This window comes from Triticum urartu, chromosome 2A (genome assembly GCF_056163025.1).
Source record: "Triticum urartu cultivar PI428250 chromosome 2A, HENAU_Tu73, whole genome shotgun sequence".
Lineage (NCBI taxonomy): Eukaryota > Viridiplantae > Streptophyta > Magnoliopsida > Poales > Poaceae > Triticum > Triticum urartu.
This window is the reverse complement of record NC_141874.1, coordinates 160,166,677-160,188,489: the sequence shown is the minus strand read 5'-3', so window position 1 is coordinate 160,188,489 and position 21,813 is coordinate 160,166,677. Positions and strand designations below refer to the sequence as shown.

The 21,813-nt window shown below is 44.4% G+C and overlaps 1 long non-coding RNA gene across 2 annotated transcripts; it reads right to left on the bottom strand.

Moving 5' to 3' along the window:
- Window positions 1–1,887: 1,887 nt before the first annotated feature.
- On the bottom strand, window positions 1,888–19,284 carry LOC125536471 (uncharacterized). 2 transcript variants are annotated; one of them, XR_007295050.2, is made up of 5 exons: window positions 18,722–19,284; window positions 18,492–18,637; window positions 17,457–17,578; window positions 2,368–16,087; window positions 1,888–2,263 (listed from the first exon to the last, which is right to left on the bottom strand). It is a non-coding gene; the product is annotated as an uncharacterized LOC125536471 (long non-coding RNA). The 2 variants fall into 2 exon arrangements; XR_015615971.1 differs by having other exon boundaries at window positions 2,368–17,578.
- Between the last annotated feature and the right edge of the window lie 2,529 nt (window positions 19,285–21,813).

The following is a 21,813-nucleotide window of genomic DNA, read 5'->3' as shown; positions in this document are numbered from 1 at the left end:
CCTCCACCATATTCCACCTCGGTCATATCGTAGCGGTGCTTAGGCGAAGCCCTGCGTCGGTAGCAACATCATCACCGTCACCACGCCGTCGTGCTGACGAAACTCTCCCGTGAAGCTCTGCTGGATCGGAGTTCGCGGGACGTCATCGAGCTAAACGTGTGCTGAACTCGGAGGTGCCGTGCGTTCGGTACTTGGATCGGTCGGATTGTGAAGACGTACGACTGCATCAACCATGTTGTGCTAATGCTTCCGCTTTCGGTCTACGAGGGTACGTAGACAACACTCTCCCCTCTCGTTGCTATGCATCACCATGATCTTGCGTGTGCGTAGGAAAATTTTGAAATTACTATGTTCCCCAACAGCTTGCACACCTTGTTAGCATTCTTAGGATCGACAAAACCTTCTGGCTGCATCATATACAATTCTTCCTGAAGGAAACCATTAAGGAATGTCATTTTGACGTCCATTTGCCATATCTCATAATCATAGAATGCGGCAATTGCTAACATGATTCGGACGGACTTCAACTTCGCTACGGGTGAGAAAGTCTCATCGTAGTCAACCCCTTGAATTTATCGATAACGCTTAGCGACAAGCCGAGCCTTATAGATGGTCACATTACCATCCGTGTCCGTCTTCTTCTTAAAGATCCATTTATTTTCTATGGCTCGCCGATCATCGGGAAAGTCAGTCAAAGTCCATACTTCGTTTTCATACGTGGATCCTATCTCGAATTTCATGGCTTGCAGCCATTTGTCGGAATCTGGGCCCGCCATTGCTTCTTCATAGTTCGAAGGTTCACCATTGTCTAACAACATGATTTCCAGGACAGGGTTGTCGTACCACTCTGGTGCGGAACGTGTCCTTGTGGACCTACGAAGTTCAGTAGCAACTTGATCTGAAGTTTCATGATCATCATCATTAACTTCCTCTCTAGTCGGTGCAGGCACCTCAGAAACATTTTCTTGAGCTGCGCCACTCTCCGGTTCAAGAGGCAATACTTCATCAAGTTCTACTTTCCTCCCACTTACTTCTTTTGAGAGAAACTCTTTCTCTAGAAAGGATCCATTCTTGGCAACAAAGAGATCTTGCCTTCGGATCTGAGGTAGAAAGTATACCCAATAGTTTCCTTAGGGTATCCTATGAAGACGCATTTTTCCGATTTGGGTTCGAGCTTTTCAGGTTGAAGTTTCTTGACATAAGCATCGCATCCCCAAACTTTCAGAAACGACAGCTTAGGTTTCTTACCAAACCACAATTCATACGGTGTCGTCTCAACGGATTTCGACGGAGCCCTATTTAAAGTGAATGCGGCAGTCTCTATAGCATAACCCCAAAATGACAGCGGTAGATCGGCAAGAGACATCATAGATCGTACCATATCCAATAGAGTGCGATTACGACGTTCAGACACACCATTACGCTGAGGTGTTCCAGGTGGCGTGAGTTGTGAAACAATTCCGCATTTCCTTAAGTGTGTGCCAAATTCGTGACTCAAATATTCTCCCCCACGATCTGATCGTAAGAACTTGATTTTCCTGTCACGTTGATTCTCAACCTCACTCTGAAATTCCTTGAACTTTTCAAAGGTCTCAGACTTGTGCTTCATTAAGTAGACATACCCATATCTACTCAAGTCATTAGTGAGGGTGAGAACATAACGATAGCCACCGCGAGCCTCGACACTCATTGGACTGCACACATCAGTACGTATGATTTCCAATAAGTTGGTTGCTCGCTCCATTGTTCTGGAGAACAGAGTCTTGGTCATTTTGCCCATGAGGCATGGTTCGCACGTGTCAAATGATTCATAATCAAGAGACTCCAAAAGTCCATCTGCATGGAGTTTCTTCATGCGTTTGACACCAATGTGACCAAGACGGCAGTGCCACAAGTATGTGGGACTATCATTATCAACCTTACATCTTTTGGCATTCACACTATGAATATGTGTAACATCATGTTCGAGATTAAATAAGAATAAACCATTGACCAGCGGGGCATGACCATAAAACATGTCTCTCATATAAATAGAATAACCATTATTCTCAGATTTAAATGAGTAGCCATCTCGCATTAAACGAGATCCAGATACAATGTTCATGCTCAAAGCTGGTACAAAATAACAATTATTGAGGTTTAAAACTAATCCCGTAGGTAAATGTATAGGTAGCATGCCGACGACGATCACATCGAGCTTGGAACCATTCCCGACGCGCATCGTCACCTCGTCCTTCGCCAGTCTCCGTTTATTCTGCAGCTCCTGTTTTGAGTTACAAATATGAGCAACCACACCGGTATCAAATACCCAGGAGGTACTACAAGCGCTGGTTAGGTACACATCAATAACATGTATATCACATATACCTTTGACATTGCCGGCCTTCTTATCCGCTAAGTACTTGGGGCAGTTCCGCTTCCAGTGACCATTTCCCTTGCAATAAAAGCACTCAGTCTCAGGTTTGGGTCCATTCTTTGGCTTCTTCCCGGCAGCTTGCTTACCGTGCGCGGCAACTCCCTTGCCGTCCTTCTTGAAGTTCTTTTTACCCTTTTCTTTCTTGAACTTAATGGTTTTATTCACCATCAACACTTGATGTTCCTTTTTTGATTTCCACCTCCGCTGATTTCAGCATTGAATATACCTCAGGAATGGTCTTTTCCATCCCCTGTATATTGAAGTTCATCAAAAAGCTCTTGTAGTTGAGTGGGAGCGACTGAAGGATTCTGTCAACGACCGCATCATCCGGGAGATTAACTCCCAGTTGAGACAAGCGGTTGTGCAACCCAAACATTTTGAGTATGTGCTCGCTGACGGAACTATTCTCCTCCATCTTACAATTGTAGAACTTGTCGGATACTTCATATCTCTCGACCCGGGCATGAGCTTGGAAAACCATTTTCAGCTCTTGGAACATCTCATATGCTCTGTGTTGCTCAAAACGCTTTTGGAGCCCCGGTTCTAAGCTGTAAAGCATGCCGCACTGAACCAGGGAGTAATCATCACTGCGCGTCTGCCAGGCGTTCATAACGTCTTGATCTGCTGGGAAAACAGGTGCTTCACCTAGCGATGCATCAAGGACATATGCTTTCTTGGCAGCTATGAGGATAATCCTCAGGTTACGGACCCAGTCCGTGTAGTTTCTGCATCGTCTTTCAGCTTTGTTTTCTCTAGGAACGCGTTGAAGTTGAGGGCAACATTAGCGTGGGCCATTTGATCTACAAGACATATTGCAAAGTTTTTTAGACTATGTTCATGATAATTAAGTTCATCTAATCAAATTATTTAATGAACTCCCACTCAGATAGACATCCCTCTAGTCATCTAAGTGATACATGATCCGAGTCAACTAGGTTGTGTCCGATCATCACGTGAGACGGACTAGTCATCATCGGTGAACATCTTCATGTTGATCGTATCTTCTATACGACTCATGTTCGAAATTTCGGTATTCCATGTTCCGAGGCCATGTCTGTATATGCTAGGCTCGTCAAGTCAACCTAAGTGTATTGCGTGTGTAAATTTGGCTTACACCCGTTGTATGCGAACGTTAGAACCTATCACACCCGATCATCACGTGGTGCTTCGGAACAACGGACCTTAGCAACGGTGCACAGTTAGGGGGAACACCATTCTTGATATTTTAATGAGGGATCATCTTATTTATGCTACCGTCGTTCTAAGCAAATAAGATGTAAAAACATGATAAACATCACGTGCAATCAAATAGTGACATGATATGGCCAATATCATTTTGCTCCTTTTGATCTCCATCTTCGGGGTGCCATGATCATCATCGTCACCGGCATGACACCATGACCTCCATCGTCGTGTCTTCATGAAGTTGTCTCGCCAACTATTACTTCTACTACTATGGCTAACGGTTAGCGATAAAGTAAAGTAATTACATGACGTTTATGTTGACACACAGGTCATAAATAAATTAAGACAACTCCTATGGCTCCTGCCGGTTGTCATACTCATCGACATGCAAGTCGTGATTCCTATTATAAGAACATGATCAATCTCATACATCACATATATCATTCATCACATCCTTTTGGCCATATCACATCACACGGCATATGCTGCAAAAACAAGTTAGACGTCCTCTAATTGTTGTTGCAAGTTTTTTTACGTCGATGCTATAGGTTTCTAGCAAGAACGTTTCTTACCTACGCCAAAACCACAATGTGATATGCCAATTTCTATTTACCCTTCATAAGGACCCTTTTCATTGAATCCGATCCGATAAAGTGGGAGAGACAGGCACCCGCTAGCCACCTTATGCAACTAGTGCATGTCAGTCGGTGGAACCAGTCTCACGTAAGAATATGTGTAAGGTCGGTCCGGGCCGCTTCATCCAACGATGTCGCCGAATCAAGATAAGACTAGTAACGGCAAGTAAATTTACAAAATCGACACCCACAACAACTTGTGTTCTACTCGTGCATAGAAACTACGCATAGACCTAGCTCATGATGCCACTGTTGGGGATCGTTGCAGAAATTAAAAAATTTCTACGCATCACCAAGATCAATCTAGGGAGTAACTAGCAACAAGAGAGAGGGGAGTGCATCTTCATACCCTTGAAGACCGCGAGTCGGAAGCGTTGCAAGAATGCGGTTGGAGGAGTCGTACACGTAGCAATTCAGATCGCGGCCGAATCCGATCTAAGCACCGAACAACGGTGCCTCCGCGTTCAACACACATGCAGCCCGGTGACGTCTCCCGTGCCTTGATCCAGCAAGGAGGAGGGAGGGGTTGAGGAAGAAGGCTCCAACAGCAGCACGACGGCGTGGTGGTGATGGAGTGGCAGTTCTCCGGCAGGGCTTCGCCAAGCTCACGCGGAGGAGGAGAGGTGTTGGGGAGGGGAGGGGCTGCGCCTTGGATGTGGTGTTGCAGCCCTCCCCTCGCCCCTCTATTTATAGGGAGAAGGGGAAAGGGGGGCCGGCCCCTCTAGATGAGATCTAGAGGGGGCGACGGCCAAGGGGGAGGGGGCTTGCCCCCCAAGCAAGGGTGGCGCCCCCCTTTAGGGTTCCCCCAAACCCTAGGCGCATGGGCCCTAGGGTGGGATGGCGCCCAGCCCACTAGGGGCTGGTTCCCTTACACCTACAGCCCATAAGGCCCTCCGGGGTAGGTGGACCCTCCCGGTGGACCCCCGGAACCCCTCCGGTGGTCCCGGTACAATACCGGCATACCCCCGAATATTTCCGGTGACCGTATGATGACTTCCCATATATAAATCTTCACCTCCGGACTATTCCGGAACTCCTCGTGACGTCCGGGATCTCATCCGGGACTCCGAACAACATTCGGTAATCACATACAAATCTTCCTAATAACCTCAACGTCATCGAACCTTAAGTGTGTAGACCCTACAGGTTCGGGAACCATGCAGACATGACCAAGACAACTCTCCGGCCAATAACCAACAGCGGGATCTGGATACCCATGTTGGCTCCCACATGTTCCACGATGATCTCATCGGATGAACCACGATGTCGAGGATTCAAGCAATCCCGTATACAATTCCCTTTGTCAATCGGTACGTTACTTGCCCGAGATTCGATCGTCGGTATCCCAATACCTCGTTCAATCTCGTTACCGGCAAGTCACTTTACTCGTTCTGCAACACATCATCCCGTGACCAACCCTTAATCACATTGAGCTCATTACGATGATGTCTTACCGAGTGGGCCCAAAGATACCTCTCCGTCATACGGAGTGACAAATCCCAGTCTCGATTCGTGCCAACCCAACAGACACTTTCAGATATACCCGTAGTGCACCTTTATAGCCACCCAGTTACACTGTGACATTTGGCACACCCAAAGTATTCATACAGTATCCGGGAGTTGCACAATCTCATGGTCTAAGGAAAAGATACTTGACATTAGAAAAGCTTTAGCAGACGAACTACACGACCTTGCGCTATGCTTAGGATTGGGTCTTGTCCATCACATCATTCTCCTAATGATGTGATCCCGTTATCAATGACATCCAATGTCCATGGTCAGGAAACTGTAACCATCTATTGATCAATGAGCTAGTCAACTAGAGGATCACTAGGGACATGTTGTGGTCTATGTATTCACACATGTATTACGATTTCCGGATAACACAATTATAGCATGAACAATAGACAATTATTATGAACAAGGAAATATAATAATAACCATTTTATTATTGCCTCTAGGGCATATTTCCAACAGATTCTACGTATCTAAGTACTCTACATCATTAATGCTCGGATCCGCATTGTACAAAACTTTGATGACTGACCATCGGCTTCAACCTCCTCGGCCAGTAGCCGGGGATTGTTTGTCCTACTTTATAAAGCCTTTATAAGGGCAAAGATTTACGACAAACAAGGCAATTCAGCCATATGGTTTTATAAACAAAGGTACATGGAGAGATATGTTATGTTACTTTTTAACGGAAGAAGCATCGTCCAAAGAAAATAGTCCCGCTATTGGTTCCTTTCTTTGGGTTGTCATGCTGATCATGATCATAAAACCTCACCTCCGATCAATGTGGGAGGAAAATGTTGAGGATTTAGTTTGGGGAAAGTTCCCAAACTATGTGGTCTTTAGCAAACCTAAATTTTCAATTCTGTCGTTGCCAACCAATTATATCCTTTAAGATCGCTAGCTTTCGACTTCACCCAGTCTGAGGTACTAACTCGGATGACCCGGTAGTAACAATCACAGAGGTGCTCCCTTTTTAAGAATGTTTTGCTGAGGAGTCCGTGGAATACCTTGGCTTTTAGTGGGTTCTGAAGGAAATATGCCCTAGAGGCAATAATAAAGTTGTTATTTATATTTCCTTATATCATGATAAATGTTTATTATTCATGCTAGAATTGTATTAACCGTAAACTTAGTACATGTGTGAATATATAGACAAAACAGAGTGTCCCTAGTCTGCCTCTACTTGACTAGCTCGTTGATCAAAGATGGTTAAGTTTCCTCACCATAGACATGTGTTGTCATTTGATGAACGGATCACATCATTAGAGAATGATGTGATGGACAAGACCCATCTGTTAGCTTAGCATAAATGATCGTTTAGTTTTATTGCTATTGCTTTCATCATGACTTATACATGTTCCTCTAACTATGAGATTATGCAACTCCCGAATACCGGAGGAACACCTTGTGTGCTATCAAACGTCACAATGTAACTGAGTGATTATAAAGATGCTCTACAGGTGTCTCCGATGGTGTTTGTTGAGTTGATCGAGATTAGGATTTGTCACTCCGATAGTCGGAGAGGTATCTCTGGGCCCTCTCGGTAATGCACATCACTATAAGCCTTAGAAGCAATGTGACAAATGAGTTAGTTGTGGGATGTTGCATTATAGAACGAGTAAAGAGACTTGCCGGTAACGAGATTGAACTAGGTATGATGATACCAACGATCGAATCTCGGGCAAGTAACATACCGATGACAAAGGGAACAACGTATGTTGTTATGCGGTTCGGCCGATAAAGATCTTCTTAGAATATGTAGGAGCCAATATGGGCATCCAGGTTCCACTATTGGTTATTGACCAGAGAGATGTCTCGGTCATGTCTACATAGTTCTCGAACCCGTAGGGTCCGCACGCTTAACGTTCATTGACGATATAGTATTATATGAGTTATGTATGTTGGTGACCGAATGCTGTTCGGAGTCCCGGATGAGATTATGGACATGACGAGGAACTCTGAAATGGTCCGGATATAAAAATTGATATATGGGATAATAGTGTTTGGTCTTCGGAAGGGTTCCGGAATTCACCGAAAGGGGTTCCGGATGTTTCCCGAAATGGTTGGGTACGAGAACACTTTATTTGGGTCAAAGGGGAAAGCCCACAAGGTTTTTGGAAAGTGCAAAAGGAAGTTTTACGGAGTCTAGGGGCCATACGGCAGGGTCCCTGGCATCTGGGTCCAGACGCCTGGAACCCTGGCGTATGGTCCTGGAGTCCGAGAAGGACTCTTGCCTTTCGGGTGAAACCGACTTTGTGTAGGCTTTTACTCCAAGTTTCGACCCCAAGGTTCAACATATAAATAGAGGGGTAGGGCTAGCACCTAAGACACATCAAGAAACACCAAGACGTGTGCCGACAACCCCGTCCCCTCTAGTTTATCCTCCGTCATAGTTTTCGTAGTGCTTAGGCGAAGCCTTACGGAGATTGTTCTTCACCAACATCGTCACCATGCCATCGTGCTGCCGGAACTCATCTACTACTTCGCCCCTCTTGCTGGATCAAGAAGGCGAGGACGTCATCGAGCTGAACGTGTGCTGAACACGGAGGTGTCGTACGTTCGGTACTTGGTCGGGGCGGATCGTGAAGGAGTATGACTGCATCAACCGTGTTGATAAACGTTTCCGCTTTCAGTCTACGAGGGTACGTAGACACACACTCTCCCCTCTCATTGCTATGCATCTCCTAGATAGATCTTGCGTGATCGTAGGAATTTTTTTGAAATACTGCATTCCCCAACAATGGTATCAGAGCCAGTTCTATGCGTAGATGTTATATGCACGAGTAGAACACAAAGGAGTTGTGGGTGTGGGCATATACATATTGCTTGTCGTCACTAGTTGTTTCTTTATTCGGCGGTATTGTTCGATGAAGCGGCCCGGACGACATTACATGACCGCGTTCATGAGACTGGTTCTACTGACGTGCTTTGCACACAGGTGGCTGGCAGGTGTCGGTTTCTCCAACTTTAGTTGAATCGGATTCAATGAACATGGTTCTTTCTGAAGATCAAAAAGCAATCACTATACCGCGTTGTGGTTTTTGATGCGTAGGTAAGAACGGTTCTTGCTAACCCATATCAGCCATGTAAAACTTGCAATAACAAAGTAGAGGACGTCTAACTTGTTTTTGCAGGGCATGTTGTGATGTGATATGGTCAAGACATGATTATATAAATTGTTGTATGAGATGATCATGTTTTGTAACATGGTTATCGGCAAATGGCAGGAGCCATATGGTTGTCTCTTTATTGTATGAAATGCAATCGCCATGTAATTGCTTTACTTTATCACTAAGCGGTAGTGATAGTCGTGGAAGCAATAGTTGTCGAGACGACAATGATGCTATGATGGAGATCAAGGTGTCAAGCCGGTGACGATGGTGATCATGACGGTGCTTTGGAGATGGAGATCAAAGGCACAAGATGACGATGGACATATCATATCACTTATATTGATTGCATGTGATGTTTATCCTTTATGCATCTTATTTTGCTTAGTACGGCAGTAGCATTATAACATGATCTCTCACTAAATTTCAAGGTATAAGTGTTCTCCCTGAGTATGCACCGTTGCTACAGTTCGTCGTGCCGAGACACCAGGTGATGATCGGGTGTGATAAGCTCTACGTTCACATACAACGGGTGCAAGCCAGTTTTGCACAAGCAGAATATTCATGTTAAACTTGACGAGCCTAGCATATGCAGATATGGCCTCGGAACACTGAGACCGAAAAGTCGAGCGTGAATCATATAGTAGATATGATCAACATAGTGATGTTCACCATTGAAAGCTACTCCATCTCACGTGATGATCGGACATGGTTTAGTTGATATGGATCACGTGATCACTTAGATGATTAGAGGTATGTTTATCTAAGTTTGAGTTCTTAAGTAATATGATTAATTGAACTTAAATTTATCATGAACTTAGTCCTGATAGTATTTGCATATCTATGTTACAGATCAATTGCTCGCGTATAGCTTCCCCGTTTTATTTTTGATATGTTCCTAGAGAAAACTAAGTGGAAAGATGATAGTTGCAATGATGCGGACTAGGTCCGTGATCTGAGGATTATCCTCATTGCTGCATAGAAGAATTATGTCCTTGATGCACCGCTAGGTGACAGACCAATTGTAGGAGCAGATGCAGACGTTATGAACGTTTGGCAAAGCTCGGTATGATGACTACTTGATAGTTTAGTGCACCATGCTTTACGTCTTAGAACCGGGACTTCAAAAATGTTTTGAACGCCATAGAGCATATAAGATGTTCTAAGAGCTGAAATTTGTATTTCAGACTCATGCCCGAGTCGAGAGGAATGATACCTCTGACAAGTACTTTGACTACAAGATGGAGGAGAACAGCTCAGCTAGTGAGCATGTGCTCAGAATGTCTGAGTACTACAATCACTTAAATCAAGTGGGAGTTAATCTTCTAGATAATATAGTGATTGATAGAGTTCTCTAGTCACTATCACCAAGTTACTAGAACTTCGTGATGAACTATAATATGCAAGGGATAATGGAAACGATTCCAAAGCTCTTCGCGATGCTAAAATTGGCGAAGGTAGAAATAAAGAAAAAGCATCAAGTGTTGATGGTTGACAAGATCACTAGTTTCAAGTAAAAGGGCAAGGAAAAGAAAGGGAACTTCAAGAAGAATGGCAAGCAAGTTGCCAATCCCATGAAGAATCCCAAAGCTAGACCCAAGCCTAAAACTGAGTGCTTCTACTTTAATGGAAATGGTCACTAGAAGTGGAACTGCCCAAATACTTGGCGGATAAGAAGGATGGCAAAGTGAACAAAAGTATATATGATATACATGTTATTGATGTGTACTTTACTAGTATTCATAGTAGCCCCTGGGTATTTGATATTGGTTCAGTTGCTATGATTAGTAACTTGAAACAGGAGTTACAAAATGAACAAAGACTAGTTGAGGGCGAGGTGACGATGTGTGTTGGAAGTAAGTCCAAGGTTGATAAGATCACCATCGCACACTCCCTTTACCTTCGGGATTAGTGTTGAACCAAAAATAAATGTTATTTGGTGTTTGCATTGAGCATAATATAATTGAATCATGTTTATTGCAATATGGTTATTCATTTAAGTCAAAGAATAATTGTTATTCTGTTTACATGAATAAAACTTTCTGTGGTCATACACCCAAGGTGAATGGTTTATTGAATCTCGATTGTAGTGATACACATATTCATAATATTGAAGCCAAAAGATGCAATGTTAATAATGATAGTGCAACTTATTTGTGGCACTACCGTTTAGGTCTTATTGGTGTAAAGCGCATGAAGAAACTCCATGCTGATGGGCTTTTGGAATTACTTGATTATGAATCACTTGATGCTTGCAAACCATGCCTCATGGGCAAGATGACTAAGACTCCGTTCTCCAGAACAATGGAGCGAGCAACAGACTTATTAGAAATAATACATACTGATGTATGCGATCCAATGAGTGTTGAGGCTCGCGGCGGGTATCGTTATTTTCTGACCTTCACAGATGATTTGAGCAGATATGAGTATATCTAATTAATGAAAAACAAGTCTGAAACATTTGAAAAGTTCAAAAAATTTCAGAGTGAAGTGGAGAATCGTCGTAACAAGAAAATAAAGTTTCTACGATCTGATCGCGAAGACGAAATATTTGAGTTGCAAGTTTGGCCTTCAGTTGAAACAATGTCGAATAGTTTCGCAACCCACGCCACCTGGAACACCATAGTGTAATGGTGTGTCCGAACGTCATAACCATACTTTATTAGATATGGTGCGATCTATGATGTATCTTACCGATTTACCACTATCGTTTTGGGGTTATGCATTAGAGACAACTGCATTCACGTTAAATAGGGCACCATCTAAAAATCCATTGAGACGGCACCGTATGAGCTGTGGTTTAGCAAGAAACCTAAGCTGTCGTTTCTTAAAGTTTGGTGTTGCGATGCTTATGTGAAAAAGTTTCAACCTAATAAGCTCAAACCCAAATTGGAGAAGTGCGTCTTCATAGGATACCCAAAAGAAACTATTGGGTACACCTTCTATCACAGATCCGAAGGCAAGATCTTTGTTGCTAAGAGTGGATCCTTTCTAGAGAAGGAGTTTATCTCAAAATAAGTGGGTGGGAGAAAAGTAGAACTTGATGAGGTAATTGTACCTGCTCCCTTATTGGAAAGTAGTTCATCACAGAAATCAGTTACAGTGATTCCTACACCAATTAGTGAGGAAGCTAATAATGATGATCATGAAAACTTCTGATCAAGTTACTACCGAACATCGTAGGTCAACCAGAGTAAGATCCACACCAAAGTGGTAGGGTAATCCTGTTCTGGAGGTCATGTTACTTGACCATGACGAACCTACGAACTATGAGGAAGCGATGATGAGCCCAGATTCTGCAAAATGTCTTAAGGCCATGAAATCTGAGATGAGATCCATGTATGAGAACAAAGTATGGACTTTGATTGACTTGCCTGATGATCGGTGAGCCATTCAGAATAAATGGATCTTCAAGAGGAAGACAGACGCTGATAGTATTGTTACTATCTACAAAGCTCGAATTATCGCAAAAGGTTTTTGACAAGTTCAAGGTGTTGACTACGATGAGATTTTCTCACTCGTATCGATGCTTAAAAGTCTGTCCGAATCATGTTAGCAATTGCCGCATTTTATGAAATCTGGCAAATGGATATCAAAACTACATTCCTTAATGGATTAATTAAAGACGAGTTGTATATGATGCAACCAGAAGGTTTTGTCAATCCTAAAGATGCTAACAAAGTGTGCAAGCTCCAGTGATCCATCTATGGACTGGTGCAAGCATCTCGGAGTTGGAATATACGCTTTGATGAGTTGATCAAAGCATATAGTTTTATACAGACTTGCGGTGAAGCCTGTATTTACAAGAAAGTGAGTGCGAGCACTAAAGCCTTTTTGATAAGTATATGTGAATGACATATTGTTGATCGGAAATGATGTAGAATTTTCTGGAAAGCATAAAAGAGTGTTTGAAAGGATTTTCAAAGAAAGACCTCGGTAAAGCTGCTTACATATTGAGCAAGACGCTTGTTAAGTTTTTTCAATGAGTACATACCTTGACAAGATTTTGAAGGAGTTCAAAATGGATCAGTCAAAGAAGGAGTTCTTGCCTGTGTTGCAAGGTGTGAAGTTGAGTAAAGACTCAAAACCCGACCACGGCAGAAAATAGAAAGAGAATGAAAAGTCATTCCCTATGCCTCAGTCATAGGTTCTATAAACTATGCTATGTTGTACCAGACCTATTGTATACCTTAGCATGATTTTGGCAAGGGAGTACAATAGTGATCTAGGAGTAGATCACTGTACATCGGTCAAAATTATCCTTAGAGGACTAAGGAAATATTTCTCGGTTATGGAGGTGATAAAAGAGTTCTTCATAAAAAGTTACGTCGATGCAAGCTTTTGACACTGATATAGATGACTGTTAAGTCTCAATCTAGATACATATTGAAAGTGGGAGCAATTAGTTAGAGTAGCTCCGTGCAAAGTATTGTAGACATAGAAATTTGCAAAATACATACGGATCTGAATGTTGCACACCCGTAGGCTAAACTTCTCTCACAAGCAAAACATGATCACTCTTTGGGTGTTAATCACATAGCGATGTGAACTAAATTATTAACTCTAGTAAACCCTTTGGGTATTAGTCACATGAAGATGTGAACAAATCACATAAAGATGTGAACTATTGGTGTGAAATCACATGACGATGTGAACTAGATTATTGACTCTAGTGCAAGTGGGAGACTGAAGGAAGTATGCCCTAGAGGCAATAATAAAGTTGTTATTTATATTTCCTTATATCATGATAAATGTTTATTATTGATGCTAGAATTGTATTAACCGGAAACTTAGTACGTGTGTGAATATATAGACAAAACAGAGTGTCCCTAGTATGCCTCTACTTGACTAGCTCGTTGATCAAAGATGGTTAAGTTTCCTGGCCATAGACATGTGTTGCCATTTGATGAACGGGATCACATCATTAGAGAATGATGTGATGGGCAAGACCCATCCGTTAGCTTAGCATAAATGAGCGTTTAGTTTTATTGCTATTGCTTTCATCATGACTTATACATGTTCCTCTAACTATGAGATTATGCAACTCCCGAATACCGGAGGAACACCTTGTATGCTATCAAACGTCACAACGTAACTGAGTGATTATAAAGATGCTCTACAGGTGTCTCCGATGGTGTTTCTTGAGTTGGCATAGATCGAGATTATGATTTGTCACTCCGATTGTCGGAGAGGTATCTCTGGGCCCTCTCGGTAATGCACATCACTATAAGCCTTGCAAGCAATGTGACTAATGAGTTAGTTGCGGGATGTTGCATTACGGAACGAGTAAAGAGACTTGCCGGTAACGAGATTGAACTAGGTATGATGATACCGACGATGGAATCTCGGGCAAGTAACATACCGATGACAAAGGAAACAACGTATGTTGTTATGCGGTTCGACCGAACTTCGTAGAATATGTAGGAGCCAATATGGGCATCCAGGTTCCGCTATTGGTTACTGATCAGAGAAATGTCTTGGTCATGTCTACATAGTTCTCGAATCCGTAGGGTTCGCACGCTTAACGTTCGTTGACGATATAGTATTATATGAGTTATGTACGTTGGTGACCGAATGTTGTTCAGAGTCCCGGATGAGATCACAGACATGACGAGGAACTCCGGAATGGTCTGGATATAAAGATTGATATATGTGATAATAGTGTTTGGTCTCCGGAAGGGTTCCAAAATTCACCGGAAGGGGTTCCAGATGTTTCCCGAAATGTTTGGGTACGAGAACACTTTATTTGGGGCAAAGGGGAAAGCCCACAAGGTTTTTGGAAAGCACAAAAGGAAGTTTTGCAGAGTTCAGGCGCCAGACACCAGGGTCCCTGGCATCTGGGTCCAGACGCCGGGAACCCTGGCGTCTGGTCCTGGAGTCCGAGGACTCTTGCCTTTCGAGTGAAACCGACTTTGTGTAGGCTTTTACTCCAAGTTTCGACCCCAAAACTCAACATATAAATAGAGGGGTAGGGCTAGCACCCAAGACACATCAAGAAACACCAAGCCGTGTGCCGGCAACCCCGCCCCCTCTAGTTTATCCTCCGTCATAGTTTTCGTAGTGCTTAGGCGAAGCCCTGCGGAGATTGTTCTTCACCAACACCGTCACCACTCCATCGTGTTGCCGGAACTCATCTACTACTTCGCTCTTCTTGCTGGATCAAGAAGGCGAGGACATCATCAAGCTAAACGTGTGCTGAACATGAAGGTGTCATACATTCGGTACTTGATCGGGACGGATCGTGAAGGTGTACGACTACATCAACCACGTTGGTAAACGCTTCGGCTTTCGCTCTACGAGGGTACGTAGACACACTCTCCCCTCTCGTTGCTATGCATCTCCTAAATAGATCTTGCGTGATCGTAGGAATTTTTTTGAAATACTGCGTTCCCCAACAGGTTCGGCTCTAGCCACAGCCCCTCTTTGATAGTGCCTAAGCTTTAAAGGTGTCTGACGTTGTACTGCGAGACTTATATTGGAAACACATAAAATATGCCATAAGCTTGAAAAATAAAAAACTTTAGTAAAAACTTTACGTCCGAACTAAATCAAGGTTTTGTGCCAATTCAAACTTGGTCTTAAATTTTTTGTGCTTCTGTCTTGCATTAATATGACACATCCGATCTAAACTTCAAGTGGGTCTCTGAGGCCGGTTTAGCGAACTAAAATTGAGCAGCTTTAGAGAGAAATCAGGCTATCCGGCTATTGACCGCACACTAGAGTCGAGAAACAAGTGGCGGAAAAAGACTTTGCAATGACTAAGAAGAAAACAATTATTATAGAACGGCTCGTACAAATTTAAGAGCCCCCAGTTAACTTGGGTAAAGGAAGTGTTGTTAACAAATAACTTTTTTTAACAAACTAAGTCTTTTGTTTAACATAAATATAAAGTTTGGTCGAACCGAACGAATTAAAAAATTTGAGCATGAAAACGACTTAGCTGGTTAATGTGCTCAGTGATGATGACACACGCCGAGCTTGCGGCGGGACGAGGACCCAGCCCCCAAGCCAGTCCCAAGGTGCCTGAGCAAAGAGCTCGGCTTGATGAGGTGATGGCACAATACTGCCGATGCGATGAGGTGAAGCCCCCAGTCCAACCGAGATGACGGAGCTAGTCGGCTGGTGACGCCGATGTCCCCAGAGTGGGTTAATGAAGCGATGGTGAAGCCTCCGGTCCAGCTGAGGTGACGGAGTAAGTCAATAATGTGACGATGGAGCCCCCACGTCTGCAAGGCGATGTCAAATTTGGTCAACAGAGGTGAGACTATCACGTCGGTGCAGCGTGGTGATAGCGCTGCCTGACCCAAATCATTTACCTGCACACATAAAATAGTGCGAGCCAGAAGTAATAACAAAAAAATAATAATGCGAAAAAAAACTTTGCACAATTAACTTGTGCAAATCTTTCCCTACTAATAAAGCATGGAGTGCTTCTGGTCGTCCGTCGGCACTTTTGCAAAACAGTCCCTATGTTTATACATATTCAACCCGCGCTCCCCATGGTAAGTCAACCGAACCGGTATGCACGAGAGAAAGAAAGAAAAACACCCGCAGGACCGTGCTCCCAATCTCATCTCCCCATCCAGCACGCCGCGACCTCCTGCCATGCCCGCCCCAACTCACCGTGCGCCGCCGGCCGCCGCGCCGCCACCTCCAACCCTCCTCCCACCTTCAATACTTCTCCGTTCAGTGTGGTCGCGGCCGACGACGCGCGCCTCCTCTGGGAAGAGGCCATGGGGAAACAGAGGCCGCGGAGGCAAGGCAACCTCACATCCCACCCCGACCTCCGGCGACACTCCTCCCAGATCATACCCAACCCCCTCGCCACCTGGGGCCTTTCCCCATGCCATTGCAGAATCCATATGTGGGGAGGAGGTAGCCCACAAATAGAAGAACCATCAGATCCATCCGGTCGACCACAACGTCCATGGAGCGCGGGGGAACAACATGGCCTGGCCTGGCAGGGCGGACGCGACGGCGGCGGTGGTGAGGATGCAGAGGCAGTCGTCGTCGACGGGGCAGGTGGTGGGCTGGCGGCGACGACGTGGTGCCTGATGGCGGGGGGGAGTGTCGCATGGCGAACCTCGCGCTGGTGGGCTGCGTGCTCCTCGCGCCGGTACCTGCTCCGGGAAGAGGATGGGTGGTAGGGCAGTGGTAGCCGCGTCCCGGGTGCCCGCCGCCCTCCCTGCGCACATGGTCACCATCAGCCCCAGAGCTGGACTCTGGTAGTCGCCATCGCCCATCGCTGATGGAGTAGGAGGGGATATGTAGGTCGGCGAGGGGCATGGTCTTACATGCCAAGGTCTGACATGGTGTGCGTGTTCTCTCGCAACACCGCTGCCAGACAGCTAGCACATAAGCTGATTGATGAGATGAATTAAAATGCTTCTAATTTGTTAGGCCCTCAATATTCCAAACTGAAATTGAATGAAAGAAGGATCAGGATTTCCAATGGATGCTAATACATAGTTCCAGATTTCAAATGGATGCTGGTATTGTTGGTTGACATCTCCAAGGCTGTACATCATGATGGTTACCAAGACACGACAATGATCTCAATTCTACAGACCTGAATGGAATACCATGACTGCATACCTCCATATCGGTTTGGATAGTAGATGCAAAGGTTGGTTTGTTTTAATCCCACCTCGGTTTCTTGCACACAATACTTCCAGTTTATATACATTTTTATGTTTGCTGGGTATCAAGGAGTTGTCCTGTGAAATAAAGAAAGGAGAATTCAAGGAAGGAAATAAAAATGAGGACACTGAATATAGATTCAGAAAAACAATAGAATAAAATTGTGGACTGCATGAGGCACGTTTGGACATCTCAGGCTGCTCGGGATGATGCTGAGTCAGCCACGCAACATAAATTACGCGGCGGTCAGGTTAAAATTATGGCCTTCGTCTCTTGATTGTAGCAGACTCTATTCCACAAGGTCACAACTTTGGCATAGGGGCTAAACCTAAACCTCAATGTTTTCAAGACGTGGTGCGTGATGAGTAACAACACAATGCTTTGCCTTTTTAGTGCCAACACTTAATAAGATTAGGAGAGCAGACATTGCACAAATGAATCCTATCATTATGTTGAACTAACAAATCTAACATCCCTTCTGAACTTCGGATGATACAAGTAAGGAAAATAAACAGAGATCCTTGATAAACCAAAATTTCTAATGAAAAAACTCAATTACTATGTTGCAAACTGTGAAGACCCATCAGCATAGAGATCATCCAGTACCTAGATAGTGGTGACACTACACGTAATATTGTACAAAGATCATAGTGGTTAACTTATTATTTTCAACCTTATTTTCCGGAACAGCAATGCACACTGTCTGTTGTACCTGAGCAACGGCCCACAATGGCCATATGAAATAGCATAATCTACACCCCAAATGGAGCGACCTTGTTTTCCACTTAAAATTTATATAATCTACATTGATCATTACTACTGAATCGGCAGAAACAGCAGCAGCAAATAGTAATAATACTAGGAGTATTGTGCACTACAACAGATCAATCATCAACAAAGATCAAAACATGGTTTCAGGGCAATGATAACTGCAGCATGGTAAGCATATACTGTATTAAATTACAAGATGACTGTAATTTGCCACTTCACCTTGTGACCTTCAGCAGCTAGGTTCTCCTGGATTGTAATACTCTCCTGTGCCTGCACATCTTCAGCTCCGTAGCTCCCTCCAACTGCAGCTGCTGTGTAGTAGTCTAATGCCATTATCATGTCCAACTTAGCCCTCACCACACCAACTACAGCCAAAAGCCACAGGTTTGAGTCAGCAATCATTTCCAATAAAAACCAGATAACAAATCTAATATATCAATAACACTCACAATGCAAGTAACAGAGGAGCCAGGGTGGATCGGCTCATCGGCGTGGGCGAGCCATAAGTGGGCATGATGGCCACATGCCTGGAGTGCGTCGCGGCTAGAGACACCCACTACGGAAGCAAGGCGCTCGATGGTGGCGAAGGTGGGCTTGAGCGCATCACCTACTTCTGCTCCTGGTTAAGCGTCATGTCGACGGCGACGCAGATCGCCTAATCCATCTGCGTGATGCGGTTCTGCTTCTTGCGCACACAACGCAAGCGGCCACGGCCATGGCGACCGTGCGCCGTCAAGGTCAACGACCACATCCACGACAACATGGGACCAGATCCACGATGTAGGGCCGCTCAGGAACGAACATGTTGAATTCACTCGATGGAGGAGGTAGTGTGGGCTGAGAGAGCGGTGCTGGAAAGCTACGGTTCTCACTAGCGGTGGCTAGAATTGACCGACGGTCGTGAGGTGGAGAAGGGGATGAAGGAGAGCTTTAGTGAGGGAGTGAGAGAGTTCGTGAGGGAGGAGAAAACGACAAAGACTGTTTTTGAGGGTTATAAAACGTGAGACATGGCGGAGAGCACACACATACACAGGGGCCGGCGCGTGGCACCGTGAGCTGGATGGCTGGGGCGGCTGGGCGGGACCGTCCCCCAAGGCAGAAAAATAGCATGTTTATTACTCCCTGTATTTCTCTACTTTATTTATCCTTTTCTTTTGAAATTCTACTTCATCTATCTATATATCTATATATATTAAATATATATAGTAAAATAAAAGGAGGTGTGTTTCTTTGATTATTCACTCATGTTATATTTTTTAAGATTTTTCCCTTGCTTTTTTTGGAGGATGAATAGGCCGTTCTATTACTTAACTAAGAAAAGTTCAGGATCTCATCAGAGATCACATCCAGAAGAAAATCTGGTGGGATTGAGAACCACAACATACAAAGTTCATCTTCTACGCTAAATTTTTGTAAGTCCGTCAAGGGGCTTACGCTTTTGTGCGCGGCCTATTTTGACCGGAAAATATGGTCATGTGGAGACTCGATCTCACGATCAGACATCTAATATAATCTATAACTTTTTAATAAAAGGAGGTGACGTTCTTAGTTTGTGGCGCACACTTTTTAAAAATGTCCCTAAGGTTTCTAAGAATCAACCCGCAATACATTATAGCGCGTTCTCGCTTCAGTTTCTATGAAATAGTTGGTCATATGGAATCGAACTCGTGACCTCCAGTTTAATCCCACTGGATCAAACCAATAATGCTATCCTATGCTTCGTGATAAAATGTGGGGTCAGTTTACAAATTTAATAGCCTCACCTCGCCATTTTACATTAAATCTCATCAGTTTCTCAACATCTCGATGTTTTTTGACGTTCCTCTTCACTCAGTGTCTACATTAGTTGCTTTGTTAGATACACCCAACAAATCGGATAGGAGGGAGTAGATTTCAGGATTCCTTGCCATCAACATTATGATTCAAAAAATACATCATGACTTTTTTTGTGATTTTATTACGCACGGCTCATATGCATTTCTGCTAGACCTCGACACGCGCCTCCATCGTACCGTGGATACCCAAATACCTCTCCTGTTGCAATGCACGGACATATGTCCTAGTATATTATTTAAAGATATGATGGCCTGGATGGTGTCACGACGCGGTTGTTGTCGGCTTGGTGGACTGATGCAGGCGACAATGTCCTTGTTGGTCCGAACCCGCAGGCGTCGGCTCAGGGCGCATGGAACAACGACGCCGATAGACCATAGTGACGAACCACGAACTCGCCAAACGACATCACTGGGCCGTAAATTACCTGTGTACAAAAGATAACACTGGCCGAAGTAATAATTCTCAAGAGAGAATACAAAGGTATTAAAAATAATTCAGAGAGGTAACACCTAATAGTAATACGAGGTGGCTAAATTAAAGACAGCCATTGCAAAAATCTAACGTAAAGGTTATCCGGGTAAAAAGTAGATGAAAAGCAAACTCCACGTGTGCTACCATCATCCGAATTCTAGTCGGCCGCTGTGTGCTGTTCCGCATGGGCTGTACTAGCGCTGTGCAGTCTCCTGGCTGGATTACCACAAGTCGGATTTATTTTTCTGGCAGGTGAGTTCCTGTCCAGCCAGCATATGAGTCTGGCCCTTTTTTTTTGCGGGGAATATGAGTCTGGCCCTGGTCGGGTAGGCTCCACATGCGTCCCCAACGCTGGGATAGAGTTCGGTGGTCAGGCCTTGATAGGCTGTACGCATAGAGCCGAACCCAATCTGATTTGGCGTTTGTCGAAGATCGCACTATGATGACACCGAGCAAGACCATCAATGATGGGTCGCCGCGCTAGCAGCAGCACGTCGGATCGCCTTTAAACAGGGTCAGCGAAAATAAAGCAAAACAAGACAACAAAGAATATTCTTTGAGGTATAAACTTGTCCATACGAAAAAAGTTAGAGTAGAGAGCACCTTGAAAGCCATGGAGCGCTACCCATAGCACTTTGACCTCCACGTGAGGCAAACCCCAGCCTAAGTAGTATTAGTATCGTATATACTCCCGATCTGTGCAACAAAACGTATGAGCGCCTGGGCTTCTACAAAGGGCTGTCTCCACATGTTGATGCAACCCCCGCCTAGGATTGCTCTGTTTGACGCGACCCCGGCCTAGGACTGTTGGCGGCTCGTATTGTTGCTGCCAGCTTCACACCTCGTCCTGTTCCTATTTTTTTCTTGGACACAGATCGAGGTTAGCAAAAAAGGAAGAAATGGAGAGAGAGACGGACACATCTATAGCCTCCGCCCGCAGCCATCGTTTGTTCTGATATGCCACGCCATCCACACATGCACGCACAAAATTGCTACGCTTCTCTGCTTCCATGTATCCCTTGGTTAACCGCGCCGGCTGCCGTACACCACCTTCGTTCAGCATACATCCCGACCGAATCGAGCTGGCTAGGCGGCCTCGTGCATACTCCTCCATGGTGTCGATGCCTAATTTCTGCGAACAAAATTGCACAAGCCGCCGACACCAATTCAAAAAGAAACTAATTCACACAACATGAGTTTAATAGAAAATATAACACCTGATTTTGAGTCGGTT